General features: G+C 33.5%; 1 protein-coding gene across 1 annotated transcript in view; it reads left to right on the forward strand.

Moving 5' to 3' along the window:
• LOC127839582 (uncharacterized) overlaps positions 1 to 18,340 on the forward strand; it is a 68,076-nt gene that overhangs the window by 17,942 nt on the left and 31,794 nt on the right. The window lies entirely within an intron of this gene.

The raw sequence follows: 18,340 nt of genomic DNA on the forward strand, positions 1-18,340 counted from the left end.
TATTATTTTGTAGGTATGGTTCGAATTCAAAACTACATTTGAATGTACAATACGTGCTAAGCCTCCCAGAGTGATTAATATTACTTTGCCAGTTCTTGTTGAATTGATCTATTTTCCTTGGTTTTATGTTTTCTTGTTCTGGCTTATCAGTTCTTTGGTTTATCCATAAATCCGCAACACCCATGTGTTCAAACATTTTTTTTACGTGTGACGCCCAGTTATTTTTATTGTAATTTATTCAATTTTCTGCGTCCATTTTAGCATGAGATTTTTTATTATGTTATTTTCCTGTAAATTAAGTATTTTTATCCAGTATCAACACACAATAGTTTTTCGGTGGTTATCCAGTGGTAACCCTCCAAGTTCACTGTAAAGACCCATAAGGTTAGTTGATGTTTTAACGCATAGTAATTTTCATAAAAAATTCGAATGGATTTGCTCAATTTCTTTTGCTTCATGTTGACCCCATACTTCAGCCGAGTAATATAGAATTGGGCTAAATAATAAATCTTTTATTTTTGTTTTCTTGGTTTGAATTTCATACTGATTTAAAACGGAAAAGAGTTTATGCAATGCCCTCGACGCCTGTTCTATATGCACTTCAGAGTTCTGGTACAGTTTCCGTTTATGAAAAAATAAACTCCTAAATATTTAACGGATGAAACTACTTCATGCTTTTCGCCATATAGGAATATGACAATATGTGCGTGCCTTCTGCTTTTTTCAAATATCATTATTTTTGTTTTTGCAGTTTTTATCTTTAATTTCCATGTATTACAGTATAACTCGATATCGTTAAGCATGGATTGTAAAGCGGCTTGTGATGTTGCGAAAAGAACCTGATCGACCGCATTAAGTATAAAAATATTTAAAGCTCATGGATTTAAATACATCGTTAATATTCGATTTAATATAATTTAAAATATACTTTACGAATACAATAAACAGTAAGGATGTTCCACAGTCTCCCTGTTTTAATCCTTGATACGCGTTAATGATCTCTGATATCTCGTAATTATTTTGTATGATTGATTTGACAGTGAAATAAATCGCCTTAAAGTGATTTTATGCGCATCTAACTGTATATGCTATGTTTATAGGTGTCTATCGCAACCGTTGTTTATTTTGATGTTTTTACTTCATATGCACTTGTACTTGTGAATGCAGCATCAACATACTCAAACAATATCCCGGAAAGAGAAAAATAATGCATTTGATTATCAACTGTACTTTCGTTTAACAACTGATCGTGCATCTACAATGTGAATCTAAATTTAGTTTTAGTGCAGATTCGTTCATACGACACACGAACACTAACTGCGATCCTAATAAAAAGACAGTTCCGCTCGGCTTAGAGGACTGTACAGTTATGTAAAATATAAAATATAAAATATATTTTTATAAACAACTGGTAGCAAGATGAGTTGCAGATAATTGGTCAGTTACCACATTTCTACCAACTCTGTTGACCTGTTAACTCTTTTCAGCTCAATTCAACAGTGAAAAATGCGCATAATATCAATTTAATAGCGTTAATCATTGTGATGCTTATGTAATGTGAGATAAGTGTTTGCCATAAGAATGGAAGATTAATGTTATCATAGCCTTTATGAATGCGCTGTAAATGTTGTGTCCGCTGTGAATTACTTTAGATATGATAGCCTGTAATAAGAAAATACAATCAGCAGTGCTTTTACTGAGTTTGTATTATCATTTCATTATTTGATGTGCATATTGAAAGACGATGGAAGAGAGTTTGTGAATATATTTTAGCTAATATATTATTGAGTGTTTTTCCTCGGTAATTATACTAGGATTGGATTAACGCCTTAAAATATTGGTATATGGTAGCCCAATCTTCAGCATTCAGGGTATACAGCATTGTGTAATAGGTTGTTATATAGTGTGTGAAGGTAAGGTGATATGAGGCTCATCAGGCCCACATGCTTTATTGTTCTTTTGTTTAAAAACTGCCTTCTGTATTTCGTTTAACTTTATTTCGCAATTTATATTATTATCGTCTGCTGTCTGGTTTTCAGCATTTTCATCGCGAGTGTTTCTTTTTCATTTGAAGTTGGATTGTCTCCTAGCAGGGAATTGAAGTGTTTAAATAGTCCATTTATTTGTATATTGTTTATTTGCTTATTTTTATTATTATTACTGTTTTTATAGATTTCCAAAATTGTCTATGTTGTGATTTGGCGATTTTTTCAAGATTAATACCTTCGTTTATTGTATATAGAGTTTTTCAGATTTTCTTATTATGTTATAATTAGTCCCCGTTTCGAAAAATATACTCTGTTTTCGTTTGATTTTTTGCGGTTAAAGGTGTTTCATTCAGTTATAAATTCGTGTTTTGCTTCATGACAGTCTTTGTTGAACCACGGGGGTTTTGCTCGTGGATTACAGTTGTGCGAGTTACTGTGTGAGAAAGTTTTACTGACAATCCGTCTTGATTGCTCATGCATGAGTTTGAGGGCATTTTTGCCTGATCTGTTGCGTTGTTGTTATTAATAATATAATAGCTTATTTAATTATTATTAATAAGAGATTCACGAAAAACATGCGTGGATTTTTCGTTGAATATTACTTTAGTTTATGTGTGTTTTCCTTTTTTGCAGTAGTTGTTATTTAATGTAAGATCATTTAATTTAAATGCAAGGTTAATGGCGGCGTGATCTGAAAAATTGCTCCAATCTTATATCTTAAAATCAGGAACAAGTTGATTACAGTTTATGTTTAACAAAAAATAGACAGTGACGCTTAGACCGCGTGGTGATTTAAACGTATCTTAACCGTCTTTATCGTTTTTTAAATGTCCATTCGCTATAAAGTGGTCTGTTGATTTAAAAAGTGAAATTTATTTTTGTCCGTGGTTTTCCGTTACTTAATCTTGGTTATTACGTAAAAGCAAATGGTAAATATGTTCGTCATCTTGCACATCGTCTCCCGTTACATTTAGGTACGCATCATAGCTTATAATATCCGACATAGTTCTAGTTCTAACATTATAGTCACCAACAAAACAAACTGTGCCAAAAGGTTCACAACGTTCAATTCCTTTTTCGATTTCTTCAAAACAGTCACAACCTTTACCTATTAAAACTTCAGAGTTAGCTGGTGGTATATAACATAGACAAATGAATACATCTTAGTTATAAAATAATATTTCCTTTTTTATTTTAATTCATGTTATACCATTGCTATTTTGTTCTATGAAAGATATGTGATTTTTTTAAATTTATCATTAATATTTATACTAAGGCCGCCACTAAAACGACCTTTTTCGTCCCATGACTTTTATTTCCAACTAGATGGCAACCGATGTATTCATTTATTTCTAAATTAGTATTTTGTTTTGAATGAATCAATGCTTCTGACAGTAATATTAGGTAATATTTTTAATAACATATTTAAAGTCTTCATCATTAATTGTTCGTTCTAGACCGATTACCTTCCAAGCGATAGTTCTAAGTTCCTCCTGCCGTTCCTATTTTAAAACTTCTCTGAATTGGTCACCGATGTTGCTTCGTACCATAAGTCGGGAGCCAGTCAATTTGATGTTCCACGATTTTCACGAATATCCGAAGTAAGTTGTGTATCTAACTGATATACCCGCCAAATCTCACAGACGAAGGATATTCATATAATTGTTTCTAACTTCTTATTTATTTACTAAATCGCTTGACCCTATTTTTCAATATGACTGTATTTACTGTTTATCATCATTTATCCAATAACATGTTACAAACCAAGGTCTAAAACATTATAAGGCATATTTCTGTATAATTTGTTAAAACCATTGATTGCAAATGAAAGACATGTATGTATACAATATATGCTTTAAAATGAATTAAAAAAAATCATTTATCCAATAACACTGATATGAATGTATTAGTCTTTCACTACAATCATGAACCGGAAGCGAAAGCATACCAAACCGTTCACTGTAAATTACATTCAAATGAACGTTTATTTCATATGTGTGTATGTTTTGGTTTGACTTAAATATATTGATTTAGTATGCAATATTATATTCAGCGAAGATATATTCATCCACACATGTACAGAAACATATAAAAACAACCCATTTACAAACGTGACGACATTTACAAGTTGTGACTTTGTAAAATTTTAACATAAAATCGATGTATCTTGTCTGTGTGACGAGCAAATTTCCACTCAATGAAATTACTAACAACACCAAACCATTGCTTTTAACATGTATACGTATTCTCATGCACAAAACATTGACTTCTTGTCGATCTAATAGATTTTTGGGGGTCTTCCAAAAGAGATGACGAATTCCAAAGAGGTGGCGCTAATGATAGAAGGTGGCGACATTGCACTATTTTAACTAATTAAATTTTCGATGCCGACCATACATTTTTCGTTACGTATTTCATGTTGAGTGTTTGATATTTGTTCTTAATTTGATTATAATGAAATGTAACCAAAAAGTAAAGTCTACATAATTATGAAGAAACATGTGTTGCAAAGAGATTTCCGTTATTGCATATACTTCAAAACTGGAAACAAAAGCTTAAGTATCATAAACAAAATGGAACGATTAAAGCCGAAGCTATCCTTATTTTTGCATATATTAGTAGAAACGAATAACTTATGTTAGCTTATTTAAGATTCGTTGACCTTTGCCTTTTATTAAATTAAGCAATTGTAATAGGGGACAAAATTCGTCGTTTCAAGAAGAAATTATATCTTTTTATAGCTTCGTGAATTGTGTTTTTGTATTAACACATTTGTTCACTGCGGGGAATCACGTGGTTTTATTTTGATATGGAACACGGAAAATGGCGGCGTCATTGTCTCGGTAAGGGTATTATTTTTTCTTATTGCACCTAAATGTTTAATTTTAATTTGCTAAGATGTAGAATATCATATGCGGAATCGAATTCCGCGTGTAATGGTACCTTACATTTCATGTATTACTGAGTAATTTTCTCGCTTACCCTTTTAATTCGTACACATGCGAATGCATGGCAGTGATAGTTTTCACGGATTTAAATGAATTCTTCACAAATTTGATAAATATCGACATTCCTCAAATCCTATCTTTTTAAATATATACCAGGTTTTCTTTACATTACAAACAAATTGTCTGAGAGTCTGAAAACATCGCAGTTTCTGCATAATAAATCAAAAAACAAAAATGATATGTTTCACGGAATACAAATTTATGATATGTTTCACGTTAATAGTATGATATGTTTCACGTATTGTCTAAAGGCGAAAAATAAAACGTCGGATATTTTCTCAGTTACTAGTTTATGTTTTAGCACTTAGTACCGGTAAAGCCCAGGACAAAGTGCGGTTAACTGGCAGCCGTGATACGTATGATCGACCATGTTTTGAAAATGGCGTAAACTCTAACACATAAATTCACCGCGACCCTCTCTTCACTTAACTGAAGTTTTATCTTAATAATGGAATATCTAACCATAGTGCATTGTGTTTAATGTGCGTATTATGCTTAATTTTCGCAGATGTCTCTCCTGACTGTATAGGAAAAAAAGATCAAAAGAGAAGAAAGAAGATGGGCACAATGTCTTCCTCAATGACGTCTTTACAGCTCGGGTCCTTCGGTTTACGTTGGGAAACGCGCGAAGAAATCCTGCCATCTGACAAGATGTGCATTAATTAACGAAAATAAAAACAATATGGCAGAAGAAATAATTTTGATCTGACAATTTTCAAAAACGGCAGTTTTCTTTACAAATTAAAACTTAAAACTATTCAAAATCAGGGTACAATTTATTCACATATTGTTTGTCATTCCTACGTCTTATAAGTTATTATCACATGCTATAGAGTTTGAGACATAGCCGCCGATGCAGCATATTGACTGATGTCTAAGAAGTGTGTTGTGAATATTCATCTAAATGGTGAACAGATTTTCAATTTAATGCTGGTATGTTATTATATATTTTGTTGCACACAAACGAATTTTGTAACATTGTCACGTACTCAATATGCAAGATTAAATTCTATACGTTCAAACGGGTGTGGGCTAAGTTAAAGGGATCTTTTCACGGTTTGGTAAATTGACAAAATTGAAAAATGTTGTTTCTGATTCGCAAATTTTCGGTTTAGTTATGATATTTGTGAGGAAACAGTATTACCGAACATTTGCCATGATCTAATATAGCCATTATATGCATATTTTAACGATTTAAAAACCTAAAAATTATAAAGCGTTGCAACGCGAAACGATTGAATAATTTGGAGAGTTCTGTTGTTGTCGTTTAAATTTGTGAAACTACGAAGATTGCTTATATAACGTATAAAATATTCAACTTATGCATGCTTGGCAGGATAGCTCAGTTGGCTAATGTGTTTTTACTTTAATATTCCGAGGGTCACTGGTTCGAGCCCAGCTGCGTGCTACTTTTTTTTCCTTTTTTAAATTTTATTTTTGATTTTTTACTGGAGCTTTTAAAATTTAATGTTTACATTTATCAATATAAAGCATTTAATGACAAACTTCAAAACATGCCAAAATCTGTGAAAAGGCCCCTTTAAGCTGTTCAAATGTAAACTGTCGCCGTAATTTGGATGTCTTATAAATTGCTGTTTCTAAATGATTGTACAATAAGAAAACGCTATTTTGCTTTATTTATTTCAAATAAATAATAGGAAACATGGATTTGCGTTTATGTGTTCACTAATCAGCAATATCACAGATAATTAAATTAAATCACAGTGTTAATCATGAGGACATAGAACAACAAAATCACCAATATCACCTTCAAAAACTAAAATAATAAACAAAAGCGTATCACTCTCCCTGAGAAATAATTATCACGATATGGCTGTGTACAAATTGCATCAATACGATCAATTGAAATGAATCACTTACTATACATTGGGTCAAAATTTGTCGCAGTTTCTTAAGCTGATGGCGTATTATTACTTGCAACTGCATTAGTATTTCCTTTTTATCATGTTTGCATTTCGGATGCCTATACAAATTCGGCTTGTGAGTGTATGTCTTTCCGCATTTGCATACATGATTCTTGGCCCCAAGATGCATAGCCAGGTGTTCATCATATTGGTCTCTCCTATTCATTTGATGTCCGCATGTGTCACATTTAAACGTCGCTTCTTGATGATGTGTCATGTACGTTCTTATGTCTGCCATTATTGCGAATGACCTCCCACATGTCTCGCACGCAAAATCTTTAGTTTCGTTATGTGCTGCGCAATACATGAAAGAAAAGACCAGTGTGCATAAGAAAACATACAAGAAAAACAAAAGATCTACAAGTTAGACTTTGGTGCCTCGCATTCCTGTAGTTCAATACAAAACATTGCTGTGTAACCATTTAACAACTGGTCAAGTATTTCATATTTTATCGGGTGTCTTGACGTTTTATGAAGCAAAAAATAATAGATTTAACTTGATCCAATGCGAATGTTTTTAAACTTTTGCCATTCTAGAAGATACGCAATTTGTCACATCCGCCACTAAAAACGGTGCAACAGAGTTTGAGTATTGTCTTGAAACTCATGTCCCGGCATGAAATCGATCCATCTTAATATGCCAAACGTTTTTTTGATCATAAATGACAAAACACAATCGAATAAACCTGGTGATTTTGGTTTTCTTTTTCGAAAATGCTTCGTACCAATGGAGTATACATTCCGTGAGTTGTCAATGTGTATGTACATTTCTAAAGAGCCATCATCAGCAATTACAATAATGGCAACGTAAATATTTTACCGATTTTGAAATAAGTTTGGTTGCAATGTGTCGGAATAATCGGCTATACACAGTTATAAAATATAATTGGGGGAGGGGAATAGTAATCTGTGCTTAAATACACAATGTTTTTCTCACTAACATTTCTGAAAATGCCTAATATTCACAATACCATCTTACCTGTGTCTTGTTACATTAGCTTTGCTGTAGAAAATTTGTCCGCAACATGTGTATGGCGCTACCCCCGTATGTTTTCTTTCATGATCTCTTAATCCTGGGGCGCTTTGAAAAGCCTTGCCGCAAATTCGACACAACCAAAGTCTGAAAATAAATATTTACCTATCTCTTTAACAATTGTTACGTGAAACATATCATACACATTTTATTCCGTGAAACATATCATTTTTTATTTACGCGTTTATTTATTTACATATTAAGTGGTAAGCCGTCCAGAATATCATACATATTCCAAATTATGTTTCTCAAATTTCTCATGCAATAATATGGTATGACCTATGTTTATTTTATGAAATATATGACACAATGTATTTATTCCGTGAAAACTATCATTTTAAATAATTCAATTTGAAATAAATTCAAAGGGTATATGAGAAAAGTAGGTAGTTAATTTATAAAAGTAAGATATCGTTAGACGCGGATTTCGATTCCGCATATGATAGGCTACATCATTTCAAGCTAATATCTCGAATTTAAGTACGAGAAGCAAAAAAGTTACTCTTACCGAGACAATGACGCCGCCATTTTCCGTGTTCCATATCAAAATAAAACCACGTGATTCCCCGCAGTGTTGTTGTAGAGAACATATTTTGAGAATGTTGAGAATTTAGTTATTGGATTTATTGAATATTGCATATTTTGGATTTATATCGTACAATATGTTTTTTCAGGGTATGGACTTCTTGATTGAGTTGGTTACTAATATATTCACAGGTTACTTATATATTCATATATAATTCACATTCACATCTTGTTTTTTAATAGAATGCGTATTTTCTGTATACATTTGGGTTTAAGTAAATAGGTTGAATATATAAAAAGATTATATAGAAAGAAATATGAAAAAGGAACATAAGACATATAATGAAAGTCATTTGATGATTCATATATCGTGCATTAGCGCCACGTCATGTCCTTAGCTCCACTTTCTTGGCATTGGCTCCATCTCTTTTGGAAAAATACAAAATTATCTAAGATATCTGCAAGATGTCAATGTGTCTGTGCATGCAGGAACTAGTGTATGTTGAACGTAATCGTGTGATATCGTTAGCGACGGATGGAATTTTGCTCGCCACACATGCACAATACATTGATTTGCTTGCACAAACTCCACCATGTTGCAACTTTTAAAGGTACTAAAGTTTCCAAATAAGTCGTGGTTGTATGTTTATGTACATTTGTGGATGTATAAATCTTCGCTGAATCGCACTTCATTGTCCGATTTTTAATATATTGCGAAATATCTTGGAAAAACATAATAAACCTACTCACCGTAAATAATTATCCGTGAAATTTCAAAACATCTCGTCCTGAGCGCCACCTCGAAAATAGCATTGGCTAATTTATTATTTCATCGCAAAAACGAGGTGGCACCCGTGATTAACGGCCGTGCTATACCTCTCAATGCCTTTACAAGTTGTTAAAATTATATAGTTAATACTAACGGTATTGATATTAAAATATCTGAAATTAAATTGTTCTTTTATTCGTTAATTTGACTGTTTTAGGCAGTATTTTAATGCATTGGTTGAAAACAAAGACTAATACTAACATAAATGTATTAAATGACACTCGGTGATATCAGACTTTTTTATTTGAAGGTTTTTGTTGTGTGTTGTTTGGGATTTATTCCGGCCAAAGTGTGGGGTTTGACATGACTTTCCTACGGTTTAAGCCGCCGATTGTGTTTTAATAGAGCGTTCGTTGGCGGTGATATAAGAGTTTTTCCCTCTGTGTGTGTCTGTTTCTGTAATGTTTTTTCTAAGAAGTCAACTGTGTATTTTCCCTTTTATGTGTGAACTGTTTGATTAAGTATGAGGTTAGGAATGTCGCTTAACTTGGTTCAACACAAAACATGGATTATCATGGACTGTTCCTAGGAGGTGAACCGATCTTGTTTATTTTTTGTTAAATATTTGTTTAGTTTGAATGACTCTTTGTATGTAACAGGTTGAGTGCGCAGTGGCTCAACATTTTAATAGCTTTGATGCGCGTCGTCAAGCCCTTAAACAGGTATGATCCGCGATGTAAAGCCTTCCAACGTTTGATGCGTGGTATCAAGCCCACTAACAGATTTGATGCGTGATATCAAGCATTCTAAGATGTTTGATGTCAAGCCTTCTAACAGATTTGATACGCGGTTTCAAGCCTTCTTACGGGTTTGTTGCGTAATATCAAGCATTCTAACAGGTTTGATGTGGAATGTCAAGCCTTTCAACAGGTCAGATGCGCAGTGTAATGCCCCCTTACATATTTTATACGTGGTTTCAAACCATCTAACTTTTTTGATACGCGGTGTCAGGCCTTATGAAAGGTTTGATGCGCGATGTCAATTTTTGTAGAAGGTTTGAAGCGCCTTGTCAACCCTTCTAGCAGGTTTGATGCGCAATGGCAAGCCTGTTAACAGGTTTAATGCGCGTTGTCAAGCCTTCTTACAGGTTTGATGCGCGGGGTCAATTCCTTTAACAGGTTTGATGGGAGTTGTCAAATTTTTATACTAATTTGATGCGCGTTGTCAAGCCTTCTAAGGGTTTGGTGTGCGGTGTAGAGCTTTTAAACAGGTTAAATGCGCAATGTCAAGCCTTCCAACATGAAACTCAAAATCAAGCCGTCTAGCATGTTTGATGCGAAATATCAAACCTTCAAGCAGGTCTGGTGCTTGGTGTCAATCCTTCTAACAAATTTGACGCGCGGTGTCAATGCTTGTTACAGGTTTGATGCGCGGTGTCAACCACTTTAACAGGTTTGACGCGAGTTGTCAAACCTTTTAACAGATTATATACGCGGTGTCAAGCCTTCTTACTTATTTGATGCGCGGTGCCAAGCCTTCTAACAGATTTGATATGCAGTGTCTAGCCTTTTAACATATTACATAAGCGGTGTCAAGCCTTCTTACTTATTTGATGCGCGGTGTCAAGCCTTCTAAGGGTTTGATGTGCGGCGTAGAGCCTTTTGAGAGGTTCACTGCGCGACGTTATGCACTCCAACAGGTTTGAAGCTCGGTATCAAGCCTTCTAACATGATTGATGCGCGGTATCGAACCTTCGTACAGTTTTGATGCGCGGTGTAAAGCCATATAACAGGTTTAATGCGCGATGTCAACCCTTCTCGAAGGTTTGATGCGCGATGTAAACCCTTCTAGCAGGTTTGATGAGAACAGAATTCATGCGCATTGTCGAGTTTTCTCCAAGGTTTGATCCGGAATGTCAAGCCTTCTTACAGGTTTTAGACCGGTTCCAAGCCTTTTAACAGCTTTAATGCGCGATATCAATCCTTCTTTGATGCGCGTTGTGAAGGCTTCTGACAGATTTGATGCGCGGTGTCGAACTTTCTACAGGTTTAATTCGCGATGTAAAGCCTTATAACAGGTTTGATGTGCGATATCAAGCCTTCTTGCAGTTTGAAAACGCGGTTTCAAACCTTTAAACTGGTTTGAGGCGCGATGTTAAGCCTTCTAACAGGTCTGATGCGTGGTGTGATGCCTTCTTACAGATTTGATGCGCGGTGTCGAGCTTTCTAACAGATTTGATGCGGATTGTCAAGCTGTCTAACAATTTTTAGAGCGGTGTCAAGCCTTCTAACATATTTAGAGAACGGTGTGAAACCTGCTTACCGGTTTGATGCGGATTGTCAAGCGCATAATATAAAGTACCATTATATACAATATTATAAATTCGCGTAAAACGCGGGGTCTATTATTTTACTCGTTGGAGTAAATAAAAATATAGCTTATCCAACAATCTGGGCATTCTTGTTTCAAATCACAACATTTCCGAATGCATCTATCAGTATAAAGTTAAAGAGGGTAGCCAAAAGGCAAAGTATACCATTTATTATATTTCATTTCGATAGTAAGTGTTCATAACCAATACTTTACTACAAATTCTGTAAATGCTGTGTTTTAGCTCAGTTAAATTATCCGAAGGGATATTAAATAATTATAACTCTCTGAGTATACTCCTTTAATTGACGTTTCGGCATAATGCCTTTATCAAAACAATGGAAATTATATGTGAAGTACATTTTTACGTCTTTTGACTGCACATTTTAAATAACAAAGAAAAATATTTTTAAACGTCAAATGACGTTGTACATGATGACGTCATAAATGGCGTTATATAAAATGGCGCCAAAAAATGTAAAAATTCGCAAAAATGAAATGACGTTAAACACTTACATATTTTGTCTTAATCTTATGTTAAATGTGTGCTTTATATATTTAATAAATTGATATTTTACAATAAAACAATCATCATCATATGTAATTATAATCTACCTAAACTTATTATCATAAATTAAATAGGGTAAACTTATTTAATGACTTTAATTATTTCAATTCATATCTATGTAAAATATTATAATGATATATGATTAAATAATCATATATACTTGCTATTCTATATATCATATACACATTATGGATAAGATCAATTGCATAAAGTACTATTATCTTTACATTAATTTATGTTGATGATTAATATAACATGTTTTTCACATATATTTTTTACAACATAGTTTCCCGTAGCAGGACATCAAGTTGATTTTTGGATTTAGTCCATTTGGTGATTGCGTTTGAAACTTCTTTATGAATTCCAATTCTTTAATAAGTGTGTAATAATGGGAACTGTCTCTTATTTGTGTTAACACTGATACACCCATATCCTGCACTCTGTGGCCAGCACCATTGAAATGTTCTGAGATTGGTTTATCTCTTCGTAGCCGCACGTCAGCCTCGTGTTCTTTGGCACGTTCCTTTAATGATCTGCTTGTCTCTCCGACGTATACCATCTTTTGGCATTTAATACAAAATATACCGTACACCAAGTTATAAATGTTACAGTTCTGTTTTATTGCTTCGTTTGGAATTTCACTGTTTGGGTGGTTATGAAAACCTCTTTTCAACATTTTACAGACTATACAATTAGTCTTACACAATTGTGGTATTAGTTGAAAACGTTTGTTTATTTCTTTATTTGTTTTTCCATGAACTAAAATGTCACCGATATTCCTATCTCGTCTGTATGCAACAATTGGTACCTCTGGGAATACATTTTTCATTCTGTCTGATTTATATAGTTTGTCGGTATGTGTTCGAATTATTGAGCGGATATTTGGAAGGTTGTTAGAATAAGTTATAGCTAGTGGTACTCTCTTGTTGGCTGTTTAATTTGTTTCTTTCTTCTTAAGTAAGTCTTTCCTATTTAAATTATCAACTCGGGATAATTCCTGGTTTACAAATTTATTTGGATATTCTCTTTTCTGTAGATTCTGTTTTAGTTCTTTTTTCCGATGTCGGTATTTGTTTTCGTCAGAACATATTCTTTTTAAACGTATTCCTAATCCATAGGGTATTGCTTTCTTCACATTTGTTGGATGGTCTGAGTCATATTGGACATATTGATGTTTATCGGCTGGCTTTGAGTATAAATCAGTTGTAATTTTATTATCTTCTAGTTGAATTTTTGTGTCTAAGAAGTCTATCTGTGTTGTGTTCCATCTTAATTCTATTTTGATGTTTTCATGTATTTTGTTAGCATAGTCGAAAAATTTCATGAGTTCGTCAATTCCGTGTGTCCATAGTCCAATCCCATCATCTATGAAACGTTTATAGAATATTGGTTGTTTATTGTATTCAGATAAGTGTTCATCCCATTTTCTCATGTAACAACAGGCATAATTTCTCCCAAGTTTCGATCCAATAGCTACTCCCTCTTTTTGTCTGTATTCTTGTCCACAAAATTCGATAACATTATTTTCTAAAACAGTTTCAATCATTTCAATCACCGCTTCAGTGTTGATGGTCTTAGTACAGCGTTCATTTAAAGCTTGTTTGCACGCCTCTAGGCCCCTTTTCTTTGGAATCGATGGGTATAACTTGACAACATCAAAACAGAATAAGATAATTCCTTCTGGTAATGGTGAAGTTACTTCCTTCTCTATAGCGTTTAAAAATGCTGTGGTGTTTCTTATATAGCTTGGTGTTTCTATAACATAGGTTTTTTGCTCCTTTTCTGCTACCTCTGCCATTCTTTCAGTACTTGTTCCAATGCCATTTACGATTGTTCTATACGGGTTGCCTTTTTATGTATTTTTGGATTTCCTTTGAGTTTCCCTCTTGATGGATATTTGGGTATCAAGTATTGTTGTAAGTTCTTTGAGATAATGCCGTTTTTAAATAGTTTATTTGCTAGTTGCTTTACCTTTTTGTTTGCATTTTCAAGTCCATTCCCATTAGTTTTTTCATATGATGTGCTGTCATTAAGTTCATTTCTGAGTTTTTCTACATATTCATTTGCGTCTGTTATCACTATTCCAGAACCTTTGTCTGCAGGCCTTATTATTATACTGGAATCATTTAGTAACGTGTGCAATGCTTGTTTTTCTTGTCTTGTGATATTTGACTGTCCATTTTCTTTTATGCCATTTAGAATATCATTTTTAACTGCTTCTATATAAGCATCTAGCCACTTTTCTCTACCAGGTTCAGGAGTAAAACGGCTTTCTTTCTTTATCTCATATTCCTCCTTTTCATTTTTCCTTTCTTGATTTTCATCACTATGGAAATACTCTGCGAGTCGCATCCGTCTCTCCCATTCTGCTAGGTCACTGTGTATCTTTGATTAATCTACGTGTTTTTTAGACGTTACAAAAGATATTCCTTTAGATAAAAGACTTTTTTCTGCTTCTGTTAACTTTCTTGAAGACAGATTTGTAACAGTGTAAAGACTATTATTATTTGTTTCAATTGTGTCTTTTTTTGCTGGTTTATTTTCACCCTTGTTTTTAGTTCTGTTATCGTTTGATTTAAGTTTTTGTGCATCAGACTCTTGCATTTCTCGATTATTTCTGACGTGCGGCTACGAAGAGATAAACCAATCTCAGAACATTTCAATGGTGCTGGCCACAGAGTGCAGGATATGGGTGTATCAGTGTTAACACAAATAAGAGACAGTTCCCATTATTACACACTTATTAAAGAATTGGAATTCATAAAGAAGTTTCAAACGCAATCACCAAATGGACTAAATACAAAAAATCAACTTGATGTCCTGCTACTGGAAACTATCTTTTAAAAAATATATGTGAAAAACATTTTATATTAATCATCAACATAAATGAATGTAAAGATAATAGTACTTTATGCAATTTATCTTATCCATAATGTGTATATGATATATAGAATAGCAAGTATATATGATTATTTAATCAAATATCATTATAATATTTTACATAGATATGGATTGAAATAATTAAAGTCATTAAATAAGTTTACCCTATTTAATTTATGATAATAAGTTTAGGTAGATTAAATAATTACATATGATGATGATTGTTTTATTGTAAAATATCAATTTATTAAATATATAAAGCACACATTTAACATAAGATTAAGACAAAATATGTAAGTGTTTAACGCTATTTCATTTTTGGCGATTTTTTTTCATTTTTTGGCGCCATTTTATATAACGCCATTTATGACGTCATCATGTACAACGTCGTTTGACGTTTAAAAACATTTTTCTTTGTTATTTAAATTGTGCAGTTAAAAGACGTAAAAATGTAGTTAACATATAATTTCCATTGTTTTGATAAAGGCATTATGCCGAAACGTCAATTAAAGGAGTATAATCAGAGTGCTGTGTTTTAGTTTGTGTTTTTGCTAACTGCGTCATATTTCAAGGCAAGTTTCGTGCGTACAAATATTTGTATCGTTCATGTTGCTCGGGATATGCAAAATGATACTAGTTTTTGATTGGTTAGTCGCTAGTTAGGATTCGTATTTACAATAACATGGTTTGTGTTGATGAGGAGGATTCTGTTGTAGTCTAGCCGGTGTAATTTATATAACTCAAGGCGTATGCGGCTACATGTTTATTCTGTTATGTCTAAGCTGCAAGTGTACAACAAACTGTATTATAGCATATTCATATATAAAGACAACTCTTACGGATAAAACTTAAGTATACTACACTGATTTCCCTTTAACTATTCATTAGATTATGGAACATCTCCCTTTTTTTCAAATAAATGTTTTATTCGGAAAATATTTATCTGTCTCTGTGTGTAGACCGTTAATTGGCGAAGCACTGATGATTAATCTAACACACTGCTGGTTAGTGTTAACATCCTGATAAATTCTCAAGTTCTCTCTAAAATGACACGGGTTTTGGTATTGTTCTATTTTATCTTAACGTTCTTGAGATATCCAATTAACACTGTAGAAATATAATCCATAATGTAACTTTCTCACAGAATAAGAAATACCTTGAAACTTGACAAAAAACACAAGTTAATTTACCCAATTTCTTAACACTGTTATACCGACACAAAAATAATTGTAGCATGAGAATATTATGGCTTACGTATATAAAATACAAATACTAGTATATTATGATTATAACATGCACATACAATATTAAACATACACATTATTAAATCAAATTACAGTTATTTCAAATGTCTATTCTCTGAGGTGGCTTGACTGTTCTGCCCGATCTATGTTGTTGCTGTTGTTGCTGTTGTTGTTGTATGTCATTATTTGGGATATTGTTGGGATTGTCACTGATATGTAGTGATTGTGGATTGAAAATATGCAATGGTTTTTCCTTTGTTTTTAACAAATGGCAACGATTTCGTCTATAAATACCACCATCTTCAGTTTCAACAATATATGACCTGTCATGTATATGTTTTCTCACAATAGCAGGTTTCCAACGTTTAGCTTGTTGGATTCTGACAGTTTCTCCCTGTGATAAATGTTTAAGTGATTTTGAGTGTTTGTCGTATCTTGCCTTTGATATATTTTGTGATTTTGACATCTTATCTTTTATCTGTTTGTGTTATTGTACTTTTGGCTCCAGATGTTTTTGTGTTAATTGCAATATGGATCTTGTTTCCCTTCTCATGAGTAATTGAACAGGTGACTGTCCACAAGCAAGTGGAGAATTTCTGTACTCGAGAATTGCAAGATAAGGATCTCGATTTGCTTGTAAAGATTTTATGAAAATCTTCTTTATTGTCTGAATACATCTCTCAGCAACAGCGTTGCCCTGGGAGTGTAATGGAGATTATGTGACATGTTCAAAATCCCAATCTTTACGAAATTTGTCAAATTCCTGGCTAGAATATTGACCTGCATTGTCACTTATCACTTTTAAAGGAATACCATGTGTGGCAAAATGACCCTTTAGTTTGTGTATCACTGTTTCACTTCTCATATTGTTAAGCAAACTACATTCAAAATATCTGCTGTACATATCGATTATTACAACATAGTTGCAATCATTCCAGGGAAATATGTCAGTAGCAACAACCTGCCATGGTCCTTCAGGAATTTGATTTGGAATCATAGGTTCCTTTGTGTTACTGTTTCGGTGCTCTAGACTAATAGGACAACTGAGAACTTTGTCTTTAATATCTTTTGTCATATTGGCCAAAACATAACACTTCGTGCCCGTTGTGTGCATTTCTCAACTCCTAGGTGTGAGTCATGTTTTTTTCCAACATCAACTGTCTGAGTTCCGTCGGAATAATAACATTGCTTCCCTTGAGCAATAAACCATCAATGAACGCCCATTCATCTCTAAAATTCCAATATGGTAGCAAACATTTTGGACATTCCTGTCGTTTTTCAGGCCAACCATTTAGAATGGTTTGTTTAAGTGACTGCATTTCAGAGTCAGATTCAATTTTGCTTTTAATCAGTTGGATTTTCTGATCACTCATAGCAATATTTTTCATGATCATATGTACATATGAGTTCATGTCTTGACAAACGTCAGTCTGTTCGTCCGGCAAGAAATTGCGTGTCTGCCACTGGAATCTGTTTTCCAGGTATATGCACTATTTCATAGTCATATTTGGTCAATTGTAATAGCATTTTCTGCAATCTTGGCGGAGCTGCTTGCAAACTTTTCCGTGTTATGCTAACAAGTGTTTTATGGTCACTTTGGACTACTACGTGTCGTCCGTATGTCATTTGATGAAACTTTGTCATTCCAATTTATACAGCGTAGAGGTCTTTTGTGATTTGCGCATAGTTTTGTTCAGTCTCCGTCAGTGCTTTCGAGGCAAAGCAAAGGTGTTTGTCGTTTTGAAGTAAAACGCAACCAAGTCAATTTTGTGATGCATCAACTTGCAACACAAAATTAACTTTTGGATCAAAATACGAGAGTATTTGTCCTGGGTTTTGAGTGATTATCCCTTCTATTTTGTTTAAGGCAGTTTCATGCTCCGGGTCCAACCGGAAAATACTTTCCTTTTTCAACAATTGTCTCAGTGGACTAGTCATTTCAGCAAGATTTGGTGCAAATCTTTGCAAATAGTTTACCATTCCAAGTATTGTCTCAAGTTCGGACTTTGACTGTAGAGATGGCATTTCAT

This window comes from Dreissena polymorpha, chromosome 7, assembly GCF_020536995.1.
Source record: "Dreissena polymorpha isolate Duluth1 chromosome 7, UMN_Dpol_1.0, whole genome shotgun sequence".
Lineage (NCBI taxonomy): Eukaryota > Metazoa > Mollusca > Bivalvia > Myida > Dreissenidae > Dreissena > Dreissena polymorpha.